We start from the raw sequence: 8986 nt of genomic DNA, 5'->3' as shown, positions 1-8986 counted from the left end.
TTACCCAATATTCATTTCTATATTCTGATTTTTGTTCAAATTAAGAGCCTAAAAAAAACTCCAATAAAATAAAACCTCGACATAAATTAATTAAAATTGTTATATTTAAAATTATATTGCTAAAGACAAGCTGCATATGAAAACTTCTCTTAATAATACTTACTCAATTTTTGGTTTAACAAAAGAAGACTCCCATGTATTTTACTTTTTATGTTATGTATACATGTATTTACATACGTGCAAATGTTTTACATATGTATCTGTAAATACGGTAGTATCCATATTTTGCATATGTGATAAATATCTGGATATGCAATATTTGAAAACTAATAAATGAGAATTATTCTAATTTTTCAATAAAAAATTAATTTTTAAGGAGTTCTCAGGATGACCTGCTGATGTAACACTTCACTGTACACTGGTCCAGGACCTAAGCAATCTTGATCATCATAGGCCCCAAATTACTGATATGCCAGTAACTTATATAGCACCAAAAATATGGAATTCCTCTTCCTATGAAACTGTCAATGCTCTAATTATGTCTTTAAGGAAAATTGCTTTCTGTATGAAACTATCATTATGGAAATAAAAATCCACCATGGATACATACATATGTGTGTATGTACACATAGAGAGAGAATATATATATTTAAGTATGTGTTTGTGTGTGTGTGTGTATGGTTTTTCTAGACAGGATTTCTCTCTGTAGCCCTGACTGTTCTGGAACTTGCTCTGTAGGTCAGGCTGGCCTAGAATTCAGAGATCCGACTACCTCTGCTTCCTGAGTGCTGGGATTCAAGGCGTGCGCCATTACTGTCTGGCCACTATGGTTTATGAACAATGACACAATAGGCAAATCATATCATAGTTTGGGGGATTTTTTGAGTGTATTTTTTTGCTTGTTTGCAATTTTACGATTTAAAGATTGTAAATTTTGGTAAAGATTGTTATTAACAACACAAAGGGGAATAAAGTACATGTTCCTCTTCTCATTGAGAACCACAATCTCTGGAGGCTAAAGTCTACCAGTTTCTTTTTATACTTCAGAAATGAACACATACCAAGCATACACAGGCTTATATCCAGTTTACCTAGATCTAAATACTGTGCAAACTAATTTATTTCAACTTACTACAAGCTGGATGTCTCTGCGTGGGGCTACCCAAAGGGTTACTTTTAGAAAAACATCCAATTTAACCCGTTTTCTACTGAAGGAATGTTGTGCTTTCTGCTTTCAAATGTTTTAAGTGTATCTTTGCGAGAACGCTGTTACACACTCAGGTGAGAGAGCTGCTCAGCAGATTTCCAGAGATCAAATTTCTAAATGGAAAGGCATTTTAAAGTTTGTTGCAGCCAAACTAAATTTCAAAAACTGCTCCTCTGGCCTACAACTTATATTTTGTGTATAAAATTTCTTTGCCAAGTGTGGTTTCACTTCCTCTAAATAACTATATGAATGACCTCTAATATTTAATATTTATATTATCCTGAACATATCACCATCATAAAAACTATAGGAAGGATTTCAAACTTATGTGGGCTTTTCTAGGCAAGTGAAGACTGATCTGAAGGAAAAGGGAAGACAATCTTTACAGGACTCTAATGACTGGCATGTTTATAAGCAGAATTTAAAAGGCAGATACCAAGGAAAGGATAGCTACTTCAAGTTACTGTAGCTCTAACTTTAGAAATTAATATTGATAACTGAAGGCATTACATCCTTACTACCACTGTCAACAGAAGATGCTGGTGTTCCAATCTCAGTCTCTGATGCTGGGGTAAAGACTAAAGTCTGCATAATCAATTCAATGTAGGTGACAAATGAAGGGTATCTTTGTAATTCACGTGTGCATGACTTAGCTGTACAGACATAAATTAAAAATGTGTAGATATTTAGAGAAATAGTGTATTATTGAACTTCGAACGTCCAGTGAACTTGTCTTTACATTCTTTTAATTAAATGTACCCTAATTTAAAAGTGAGACAACTCTTGCCAAGAATGGTGGCTCACAACTTTACATTCCAGCATGCAGGAGGCAGAGGCAGATGGGTCTCTGTGAGTCTGAGACCAGCCAGTCTACATAGTGAATTCCAGGCCAGTTAGAGCTACACAATGAGACACTGTTAAATAAATAATTAATTAAACAAACAAACAAACAAGTAATTGTTTTCAGTATACAAATAGTTCTATGTTCTCTTTCTGAACAACTGTATCCCTCAAATTTCCAGTAATGATAGCTCAAAATAATAAATACCCTTAAAAGTTAATCTGGATGTGTGATTCACATCTGTAACCTAGGACCTGGAAGCCTGACACTGGAAGACTGCTAGGAGCTTACAACCATCTGAACCATAGCCTGTCATAAACACAAGAACAATAACAACCACCAAAAAAAAGTTATTGATGGCAAATGACAGTGAAATGTTAGAGCTATCCAATAAATTTTTAATTTCTTTGAAAGAAAAGGAATTAGATGATCTAGAAGTCTCTATAGATACCAAACTGGTTTCAGACTCACAGAGATCCACCAGCCTCAACCTCCTGAGTGCTGATAACAAAATCCAAAAACTATCTTTTTAATTCTGTAATACTCTCCATCAAGAATTACTGTAAAATTTTTAGAATTATAAAATATGTCTTACAAGAAAGCTTAAAACCACTGGGTGGTGGTAGCAGCACATCCATTTAATTCCAGCACTCAGGCAGATCTCTGTGAGTTCAAGGCCAGGCTGGTCTACAGAGAGAGTGCCAGAGTTCCAGGATAGACTCCAAAGCTCAGAGAAACTCTGCCTCAGAAAGAAAGTAAGAAAGAAAGAAAGAAAGAAAGAAAGAAAGAAAGAAAGGAAGGAAGGAAGGAAGGAAGGAAGGAAGGAAGGAAGGAAGGAAGGAAGGAAAGAAAGAAAGAAAGAAAGAAAGAAAGAAAGAAAGAAAGAAAGAAAGAAGAAAGAAAGAAAAGAAAGGAAAGAAGGAAGGAAGGGAGTGGGAAGTCCTTCTGTCTATGTGTTTCTCTTATTGGTTAATGAATAAAGAAGCTGCTTGATCCAATAAAGGGCAGAATAGACCTAGGTGGGAAAACTAAACTGAATGCTGGGAGAAAGAAGGCAGAGTCAGGGAGAAGCCATGGAGCTGCCACAGGAGACAGACTCTGGATGCAGGATAAAGCTTTACTTGTAGCCCACAGCCACGTGGTGATACACAGATTAATAGAAATGGATTAATGTAAGATATAAGAGCTAACTAGCAATACAAGTAAGTGATGGGCCAAGCAGTATTTTAATTAATACAGCTTTCTGTGTGATTATTTCAGGAATCTGGACAGCCAGGAAGATGAACGAGCAGCCTCCAACAACAAAGGAAGGAAGAAAGAAGAAAGAAAAAAATAAAGCTTAAAACCAACTAAGTCAAAGCTATGATCATGTTAGTTATTGTTTGTTTCACAAGTCATTTGTGTGTCTGTGGAACATGAAATGTTTTATTTTGAAAGGTATTTCAATGTGAAACTCTTCTTAACTCCCTGTCATTTAACATACTCATATCTGAGTCACACAACACACATGCTCATCAACATGAGACAATGTAAAATTCTACCTATCACATGATCATTTTGAAGGTATGTGTATCAGACAGAGGTGTAGCTCGTTGGTAGGGTGTTTATCTGGCACACACAAAGCCCCAGACTTCATCCCTAGCACCCTATTAACCGGGTGTGGTGGTGCCTGTGACCCCCACAGAGGAGGTAGAAGAAGAAGATAAACTCAAGGTCATCTATAGCCACACAGGGAGTTAGGATCAGACGGTATAATATGTAAAAACCTGCCCCCAAAACAAATATCATAATCTGTGATATAAAGAAGTCAAGTAAATTTCAACAAACCAATAAATGTCACACTGTCACTTCCTTTTCCTGATGCTTTTCTTTCTTGGCTACCTTTTCACATAAACTTTACCAATCTTTCCCAATCTCAAGACTTCAACTATTTTTCTATATTTCTAGCTACTTTTATGTGCCGGAATATACCACAAGTCCTTCAGAAGCATGTCAACTTGATTTTGTTATCTTTCTTTTCAGGGTGGCTCTTCTTTTTTTACTTATTTATTTCTGTATTTATTTACTTGTGTATTTCATGTTACCTCAGACTTGGTGTAGACACTAAACTTGAAGTCTGGACTCATCTTCATTCTCTCTTCTTAAGTCTCCTTATTCCCACTCAATTCAATCATTTACCGTTCTAACCAGTTGTACCTCTAATTGAATAGCTCAGTTTCCTAATGCCCTTCATGAACTCTCAATTTTTTTTTTGCCTTTATCCCACTATTCCTGGTTCTGCAGCTCTGCATTATTTTCTACACCCTCTGCCATTCTGGTATGAACTGAAAACACATTCCCTGTATACCATCACATAAAACCTGTACACTAACTACATATGTCTCTACATCTTCTTTGGCTGGTTCAGCTGTGTCATGTTGTTCATCATCTGTTTATTTCAGATGAATCAGCAAGGTAGTAAAACTAGATGAACCATGAAGCCCAAACAGACATGGGCTTAATTCCAGGCTTCGTTTGTTTGATATTTCTAAAATTCAGAAGCCTATAATTGAAATTAAGTTAACAACAAATACCTCATAAGGTTACCATTAAATGCAGTACATAAATGCACCTACTTCTATATGGCCTAAATATTGTTAAGAATGAAGTGTTATCTGGAGTACACCCTTTGTCGCATCTTCATTCCACTAATTCAACTTGCCTTTTATAATTGAACTATAGTCATCCTCTGTTTTCTCAGAATATTTTATGTACTACTCCTGCATTCTTGTGACTATCAATGTCCTTGTTTATCTCCCAAGATACATTTTGGTAAGTCTCTTGAGTATCATATTACTTTATTTGAGTTTTTTAGCTACAAGAATCAGTGTGGCTCCTGGTAAATAAGAACCATGACTTTAATAACTCTTGGATGACTGTTGCATCCACAAATAGTAGCTAACAGCTTTGTTCCATATACTACTAAGTTTATTTTAAGACAGTGCAATATTTAATGTGATCAGAAAAATAGAAAGATGTGTCAATAGCAGGTATTTCAACAACAAGGACAGGTTAATTCTAGTTGGGTCACAGAGAGTACTACTGGGAATAAAGAACATTTTAAAGCCTCTTTATTAAAAAAAAAAAAAAAAGAGTTCACCCTTAATAAGTACTTAAATTTTGCCAGTTACTGTGCTAAATGATTTAACTCAATCTACTTAACCTTTCTGGGGATAAATTACCTATTGTCTCTATTTTATAAGGTGTGGAGACTGTAGAGCAAAGAAATGAAACAATCCGAATCCCATGAGCAATGAATAGTGATGTCAGACTTCTGATCTAAGCTTCCTGACTGGAGTATCTCCTTGTAACCACATTGTCCTCATACTTCTTAGAGGTGACTGCAATTTCAAAGATTCTTAACTTGGTACTCTGACCAGGGGTGATGGAGCTTGCCTTTCCCAACAAAGAGGGGACTTTGTGGGTAGACCAGGACTATATCTCCTTATATGCTCCCAGACTATGAAGATGCTGAACTATAAGTCTATCTATAAACTGTGTCTTTAATTTGCACATATTTGCACATCAATGCTACCTTACAGTTTTCTTCCTCCTGCTTTCAGGAACTACAATTTACAACTAGAAATATTTTGTCTTTTTAAAGTAAGTTTTGATTTATTTTTTGCACAAAATTTTTATCCCATTATGTTCTGAAAGCCCAAAGGCTCAGTTACTACATAAACTACTGTAAGTTACTATATAAACTTGAGAAAAAAATAATTTCCATTTATAATTTTTGGGTTAAGATACAAATAAATCAGTTCTCGGGCCACTTGGGAGTGTCAAATACATAAATGTGGTGGAATATCATCCACACAAGGAGACACAAATACCCTTACAGCAACAACTTGGCTTCAGAGTTCCTTGCATGATGAGTCAGTTGAGATGAATGTTAAAACTTCAAGTTACCTTGAAGACTCTCAACTGGCAACCTACAAATGTGTTTAGAACTTGAAATAAGGTTGAAGAATCAGGATGGCAGATATTGAAGGTATAGGTAAATTTTTAACAAGAATAGTGGGTCTTAGTAAAGATTTATGGATCTGAAATGAATGCCGCACTAAAAAAAAATTATCCACTATTTTTAGGAGATAGTTGGAACATAAGAACTTTTCCTTTATTGATAAAATAACATGTTTTATTAGTAACATGTTTCAATTATGGCCATTCTCCATACCTAAGAATGCCGCTATAAATCTACTCATGGGGAAAAAAAAAGAAATATAATAAAGAGAAGATTCCACTGGTGTGGGAGTTTCTTCTGTTTATGTGTTGCTTTCATTGGATAATCAATAAAGAAACTTCCTAGACCTAGTTGATATGACAAAACTTAGGTAGGTGGAGTAGACAGAACTAAATGCTGGGAAAAAGAACAGAGTGCCAGTCACCATGGATCTCCTGCCTGAGATGGAAGCTGGTTATAATCTTGCTGGTAAGTCACAGTCATGTGGCAATACACAGATTAATATAAATGGGTTAAATTAAGATGTAAGAATTAGCTAATAAGAAGTTAGAGCTAATAGGCCAGGCAGTGTTTAAATGAATATAGTTTCTGTGTGATTATTTCAGGGAACAAAGGGACACCTCTCCAATGAAACATTCCACATATAAAAATACTTTGTACATACTTTATGTTTAGTTCTTGCCTGCAAGTGTTACAGCTCTGAAGGGAAAGGCATCTTGACTGTCGGGAGACAGTCTACACCTATAGCTTTGAAAGGGGGTATCCCCGATATCTACAACTCTGAAGGAAACAGTAACATAACTGTCCAGAGTCAGGCTCTGCTCAGCTCTACCAAGGGAGTCTCCCAGCAGAAATGTCCATTGCTTCTCTGCTCTGTGGAAAATTGTTAATTCATTGCTTCACTCTGCTAAGGGGGAAACCCCCACATTTCTGTAGGAAGCAGTTTGCTCCTTCTCTTGAGAAAGTGGTACTTCTCTGCTCAGTTCCACTAAAGGAGTTCCCAAGCAGAGAGGTCCATTTCTTGTCTACTCCACTTCACTCCAGAAAAAAAAAAAGTCTTTACCCAAAACTCATTCAAGAGATTCATTGGGAGAGAGGAATCCAGGAGAGCGACTGCCTCAGCTCTCAACTGAACCAGCATAGGGTTTATATGGTACTTCTTAGGGAGGGGAGTTTTTCCAGGCTGAGGATTTTCAGGGTGGGAATTGGTCAGATTGCAATCCTCAAACTTGGAGTCCAAGCACAGAGACTGGCTGAATTTCATGCTCAGGGATTGGTTGGCTTTCCTACTCGGGGATTGGTTGTTTTTTGTGCAGGATTTGTCAGGGGCTGTAGGAGCCCACTCCTACAAAGTCAACTAGGGTTCCTGGATAGGAGATCCTCAAAGCCAAAGGAAAGTCAGATGAAAGAAACAGAAGACAGGAAGAATCGGGAAGTCTGTCTGGTCATGCCAAAACAGCCAAACAGCCCAGAGTTTATTTCAGAATTTGATAATATACAAAGGCAAAACAAAGCACAGCACAGCACAGTCAGTCAGTATCTAACCACAAGAGCATTGCTGTCTTTGAGTGAGCAGCCTTCTCTCTAACACACTTGCTGCACGGAAGCAACCTTATTTTCTATCTTGTTGTTCCTAAGTTTTGTTGTCAGCAGTATGCTGTCTACTAGATAGAGTGTTCTTTTCTTGTGGGCCAATCAGAAATCTCTCACAGCCCTCAAGGTTATTGGAAAAAGCAGAGCAGGCAAGCTTGAGCTCAAATGACTTTTTTAAGTCAGAAATGACTCCAGATGGAAACTGAGTCACCCCTGGGCTCCCACAAGGGGCTAACATGTGTTATGTGTTTTTTGTTTTTTGGGTTTTTTTTTGTTTGTTTGTTTTTGTTTTTGTTTTTTGTTCTGGTTTCAAGGCCAAAGTGTGTTTCTTTAACTGGTTCCAGTTTCAGGGTCAGGGTGTGTTTCTTTGGTTCTTTTACCCCACATGGCCCACTTCAGTAAATCAAATGTCAAAACAGAGTCACAGCTTTTTCAGTTTCTCTATACATATAAAAGTTTTATTTGATTATATTAGAGCTTATTAAGTGTATAATAGCATTGTATATAAAAACAAAATACATACCTAAAATTACAAAACACTTCATTGGTTGACCAGAGAGATGACTCAGCAGTTAAGAGTGCTTGCTGCTCTTCTATAGCATCTGGGTTTAATTCCTCCCAACTAGTTCCTCCCAATTAGTACCCACATTGGACCCCTGACAAAGACCTGTAACTCCAGTGCCAGGTGCATGACGCCCTTCTCTGTTCTCCCCAGGAACCTACACTCAAATGCAAAAATCCATACTCAGAAATACCCATAAGCACGTAATTAAAATTAAAATAAAATGTAAAATATTTTATTGGTAATAAATTGCTAGGAACCATCTGATCCTTCAGAGTTATCTCTGGTAGTTGATTACTCAGTGCTGGTGGCTGCTGATTGGTTCAGAGTGGTGACTGTTAAAGCTTTGGAGTGGCTGGGGCAATTCTCTTACGACAGCGCTGTTTCCTGCACTGATTTATTCCTTTCACAAAAGGTTTCATGTGATGTTATTTGATAACATTTTAGCCATAGTAGGACTTCTTCCAATTGCAGTTGATTCTTTCAGACCTTGCTACTACTTTATCAAGCACACTTATGTATTCTAAATCCTTTGTTGTCATTTCAACACATTAGCATCTTGCCCAGGAGTGGATTCTGTCTTAGAAAATTTAACTCCTCCTGCCCATTCCTAAAATGCAGCTCCTCATCATTGAAGTTTTACCATGGGTTTAAAGTGAACTGGTCACATCTCTAGGCTCTACTTCTAAACTTAAAATCAGCTGTTTAATGTGACCACCTTCTATATCTTAACTAGATCTTCCAGGTTACTCCCTTTAGCTGCTTGTTTGCAGCTTTCCC

The sequence above is a fragment of the Chionomys nivalis genome, chromosome 10 (assembly GCF_950005125.1).
Source record: "Chionomys nivalis chromosome 10, mChiNiv1.1, whole genome shotgun sequence".
NCBI classification, from domain to species: Eukaryota; Metazoa; Chordata; class Mammalia; order Rodentia; family Cricetidae; genus Chionomys; species Chionomys nivalis.
The sequence above is the reverse complement of the archived record's forward strand: the minus strand, read 5'-3'. Positions refer to the sequence as shown.